This window comes from Canis aureus, chromosome 37 (genome assembly GCF_053574225.1).
Source record: "Canis aureus isolate CA01 chromosome 37, VMU_Caureus_v.1.0, whole genome shotgun sequence".
NCBI classification, from domain to species: domain Eukaryota; kingdom Metazoa; phylum Chordata; class Mammalia; order Carnivora; family Canidae; genus Canis; species Canis aureus.
Window position 1 is genome coordinate 1,007,098 of NC_135647.1, and position 5,848 is coordinate 1,012,945.

The following is a 5,848-nucleotide window of genomic DNA, read 5'->3' on the forward strand; positions in this document are numbered from 1 at the left end:
GAGATTAGGATTAAAAAAAAAGAGAGATTAGGAGAATAGAGCTAGGAGGGACCCCTGGGTGGCTCAGCGGTTGAGCGCCTGCCTCCAGCCCAGAGCATGATCTTAGAGTCCCGAGATGGAGTCCCACATCAGGCTCCCTGCACAGAGCCTGCTGCATGGAGCCTGCTTCTTTTTCTGCCTATGTCTCCGTCTCTCTCATTGTGTCTCTCTGAATAAATAAATAAAATCTTAAAAAAAAAAAAAAAGAAAAAATAGAATAGAGCAAGGAGAAAGAAAAGTGGGAAGCAGGGAGTGGGAATAGGTAAAGCTCATGAATTGGAGATTCTTTAAACTTGCCAGGCTTCTTTTATTTTTTTATTTTTTAAAAGATTTTATTTATTTATTCATGAGAGACAGAGACATAGGCAGAGGGAGAAGCAGGCTCCCTGCAGGAAGCCCGATGTGAGACTCGATCCTGGGACTCCAGGATCACATCCTGGGCCAAAGGCATCCTGAGCCAAAGGCAGAGACTCTACCGCTGATACCACTGAACCACCCAGGCGTCCCTACCAGGCTTCTTTTAATGTTACTAAAAAGATTTGGGGAAAAATACAGCCCAAATCCATTTTAACTTAGTAATAAAGGATATATTTTTTAAGGTTTTTTTTTTTTTTTAATTTGAGAGAGAGAGATTGAACATGAGTGCTTTGGAGGCAGAGGGAGAAACAAGCAGACTCCCTGCTGAGCAGGGAGCCTGAAGGGGACTCGATCCCAGGACCTTGAGATCATGACCTGGGCCCAAGGCAGATGCTTAACTAACTGAGCCACCAGGCACCCCAATAAAGGATATTTTTAAATAAAAAAAATTCCTCTAGATTCCTACCTCCCTAATTTGAGAATTATTTTCATGTATTTACACTATTTGGAGATATATATTTATTTATTTATTCATTTGTTTACACATTTATTTATATATTCATTTGTTTACATATAGTAAACAAATATATCTATATATAGATATATATCTAACAAATATATATATAGAGAGAGAGAACATAATTTTAGATAATGTGTTTCAAATTTTTCTGAACTGTTCTATCCATAACCCCTATTTAAAGAAAACATTCCATATTTCTATATAATCACCTTACAGCTGGTATAATAATTTTAGGTCATTTTAGACTTTATATATCTCCACCTCTACTTGGGAAGCATTTGTGGAATAACTGAGTATGAATATTATCATATATATGTATCTAAGTATTACTAACAATTGTATTTTTGCCTAATGGACACCGTGTTAAACTTGCAACAAAAGTAATGGCCCCTTTAAGACCCATATGCAAAGATTACTAGCTAAAGGATTTTTCAGAGTCAAGGAAGCTACCTTATCAGGAAACCTGGATTTAAGTCCTAGCTGTGCTGACCTCAGCAACATACTTCACTTCTCTGAACGTTGATTTCTTCAACTGTAAAACGGTTTGAATTTAAAACACCCACAGGGGGACCTGGGTGGCTCAGTGGTTGAGCATTTGCCTTTGACTCAGGGCATGATCCTGAGATGAAGTCCTATATCAGCCTCCCCGCAGGGAGCCTGCTTCTGCCTCTGCCTATGTCTCTGCCCTTCTCTGTGAATAGGTAAATAAAATCTTTTTAAAAATAAAATTAAAATAAAAAACACACACAAAGCCTTTTTATTGACATATACCTATATTTGAAAATATAAGTGTACAGGTAAATGAAATTCATAAAATGAAACTACCCACATAGCCACCACCAAAGTCAAGAAAGAGAACATTACCAGTTCCCCAGAAGACCCACTTGTGCTCCATCCCCCCTTCCTGTTATGACTTCTAACACCAGATATTAGCTTTCCCTGTTTGAACTTTATGTAAACAGAGTCATGAAATATGTATCTTTTTGTGTTTGCCTTCTTTCACTATTATTTTTGTGAAAATTATCGCTGTGGCTTATAGTTCATTCCTTTATATTGTTGCATAGTATTCTATTGTATGAATAAACTTAAACTTTTGTATGTATTCTGCTGTTAATGGATGTTTGGGTTGTTTCGATTTTAAAGCTGTTAAAATGCTGCTCAGTCATGCCTTTAGATGCAAATATATATTCATTTCTGGTGGCTATCTCTGAAAGTGAAATTCCTGGGTCATGGACTATGCATGTGTTCAGCTTTAGTGGGTATGCCCAAAAGTTTCCCCCAAATAATAATACTAATGTACACTCTCATCAACAGCATATGAAAGTTCTCATTGCTCCATAATCCTTGCTAACATATGGCATTGTGAATCCATTTTTTCTTATATCCATGGATGGATACTAGGTTGCTTCCATATCTTGGTTATAGTAAATAATGCTGCAATAAACATAGGGTACATATATCTTTTTAAATCAATGTTTTTGTTTTCTTTGGGCAGATATCCAATAGTGCATTTACTGGATCATAAGGTAACTCTATTAATTTTTTGAGGAACTTCCATACAATTTTTTCAAAGGTGGTGACACCAATTTTACATTCCCTCTGACTGTGCATGGAGACCACGTTGCCAACACTTGTTATTTCTTGTCTTCTTGGTCTTGGCCATTCTGACAAGTGTGATGTGATATTGTGGTTTTGATTTGCATTTTCCTGATGATTAGTAATGTTGAGCATCTTTTTGTGTGTCTGTTGGTGATCTGTATGTCTTCTGTGGAAAAATGTCTATTTGTGTCTTCTGCCCATTTTTTAATTGGATTATTTGGGGCTCTTTGGTGCTGAGTTGTATAAATTCTATATTTTGGATATTAACTCCTTATTGAATATGTCACTTGAAAATATCTTTTCCCAATCTCATTCAGTATTTTGCCTTGCTATTTGATCGATATTTTTCTTTGCTGTGCAAAAGTTGTTTATTTTGGTGTAGCCTTAATAGTTTAATTTTGCTTTTGTTTCCCTTGCCTGAGGATATGTATCTAGAAAAATGTTGCTGGGTCAATGTCATGAAATTACTGCCTATGTTTTCTCCTAGGAGTTTTACAGTATCAGGTCTCACATTTAGGTCTTTAATCCATTAGTTTATTTTTGTGTATGGTGTAAGAAAGTGGTCCAGTTTCATTCCTTTGCATGTAGCTGTACAGATTTCCCAGCACCATTCATTGAAGACATTGTCTTTTCCCTGTTGTATATTTTTGTCAAAGATTAATTGACCACATATGTGTGGGTTTATTTCTGGGTTTTTCTTTCTGTTCCATTGATCTATAGGTTTAATTTTATGCCAGTACAATACTGTTTTGATTACTAGAAGTTTGTAGTATACCTTGAAATCATGGATTATGATACCTCCATCTTTGTTCTTTTTCAAGATTGCTTTGGCTATTCAAGGTCTTTTGTGGTTCCATAAAAATTTTAGTATTATTTGTTCTAGTTCGATGAAAAATATTGTTGGTATTTTGACAGAGATTGCATTAAATCAATAGATTGCTTTGGGTAGTATGGACATTTTAACAATATAGGTTTTTCCAATTCATGAGCGTGGGTATCTTCAATTTCTTCCATTAATGTTTTATAGTTTTTGGAGTACCCTATGAATCCATTTTTAACAGGGATTTCAGCATGGGAGTTGTGGTTGCTTAAGAAATACTTAATGAGGGATCCCTGGGTGGCTCAGCCCTTTAGCGCCTGCCTTTGGCCCAGGGTGCGATCCTGGAGCCCCGGGATCGAGTTCCAGATCGAGTCCCACATCCGGTTCCTGGCATAGAGCCTGCTTCTCCCTCCTCCTGTGTCTCTGCCTCTCTCTCTATGTCTATCATGAATAAATAAATCTTTTTAAAAAAATAAATACTTAATGACCTCTATATTGATAAAATTCAAAAGTTTGAAAACATACAGTTGGGGAGGTTATGTGAAAACAGGCACTCTCACACTTTGCTGTTGAGAGTGCAAAATAATACGTTTACAAAGATACTTCCCTTTCTCTCTCCTCTCTCCTCTTTCTTCGTTGTTCACTTAAGCATTATTTATTAAAACAAAATGTTGGAGGGGATCCCTGGGCGGCGCAGTGGTTTGGCGCCTGCCTTTGGCCCAGGGCGCGATCCTGGAGACCCGGGATCGAATCCCACGTCGGGCTCCCGGTGCATGGAGCCTGCTTCTCCCTCTGCCTGTGTCTCTGCCTCTCTCTCTCTCTGTGTGCGTGTGACTATCATAAATAAATTAAAAAATTAAAAAAAAAAAAAAGAAAAGATCCTGGAGACCCGGAATCGAATCCCACGTCGGGCTCCCAGTGCATGGAGCCTGCTTCTCCCTCTGCCTGTGTCTCTGCCTCTCTCTCTCTCTGTGTGCGTGTGACTATCATAAATAAATTAAAAAATTAAAAAAAAAAAAAAAAGAAAAGATCCTGGAGACCCGGAATCGAATCCCACGTCGGGCTCCCGGTGCATGAAGCCTGTTTCTCCCTCTGCCTATGTCTCTGCCTCTCTCTCTCTCTCTGTGTGTGACTATCATAAATAATTTTTTTAAAAAGGAATTAAAAAAAATGTTGGAAACAATCCAAATACCCATCACTCACAGACTGGCTGGAAAAATTATGGTACAGTTACATGATGGAGTACTATGACAGTGTAAAAAAAAAAATCAAAGACGGATATTTCATTGAACAGATAATTTCCAGGTTATTTTAGTAAGTGATAAAGCAAGGTACAAAACAATATGATAGTTTATAGACGGAAAGAAGGTAAGTGCTTATCTTTGTAAGGGAGAGTAGAGAAGAAGGGAAAGAGGAGGGAAAGACAGGATAAGTTAAAACTACTGGAAATGGGGTGTATACAGTTGACCCTTGAACAACGCAGGGGTTGGAGAACTGACCCCAATGCAATAAAAAACGCACATATTGACTCCCTCAAAATTTAACTACTAGTAGCCTACTATTGACTGAAGTCTTATGATAACATAATTAGATTCACACACACTTTGTATGTTATATGTATAATATACTGTATTCTTATAGTACAGTAAACTGAGAAAAATCATTAAGAAAATACATTTATAGAACTCTATTGTATTTATTGAAAAAATCTGTGTATAAGTGAATGCACACAGTTCAAACCCATCTTATTAAAGGGTCCACTGTATATGGAGTAAAGGAGTTAGGGATAGAGGCAAAACTTTGGTTATATCCTTTTATATCATTTAGATTTTGAATTAAGTGTTTTGCATGTTCGGAAAGGAAATGAAAAGGGATGAAAGGAAAATAAACCCTGAAACAGAAAAACAAACAGAAAGAACTTATCCTAACTGTATACCAAGTTTATAACATAACTATAAAAAGAAAGAATTCATTCAAATTAAGTACTCTATGTTTGTTTGTTTGTTTTAATTTTTATTTATGATAGTCACACAGAGAGAGAGAGAGGCAGAGACACAGGCAGAGAGAGAAGCAGGCTCCATGCACCGGGAGCCCAACGTGGGATTCGATCCCGGGTCTCCAGGATCGCGCCCTGGGCCAAAGGCAGGCGCCAAACCGCTGCGCCACCCAGGGATCCCTGTACTCTATGTTTTTGTATTTGAATTGGAAACATTCTATAAAATCCTAAAGAAAATAGGAATTATTGATAGGGCCTACAAGCAAGTAATGCGGGTCAGTTTCCTCTTCTGTTAAATGGGGATTACTGTACCTAACTTACAGGGTTGCTATCTAGAATGAGTGAGTTAACGTGTGCAAAACACTAAGTCGGCCGTTACTACATTTGCCCGCCTGGGGGGCTCCGTGCCACCCAGGCCCTCACTCCACCTGGGGAGGAGACTCAGAGGCGATCACAGAGGCGCGAGGCCTCCGAGCTTGCTAGAGCGAACGCGGCCGGAACTGCTGTCCCTGGGAGG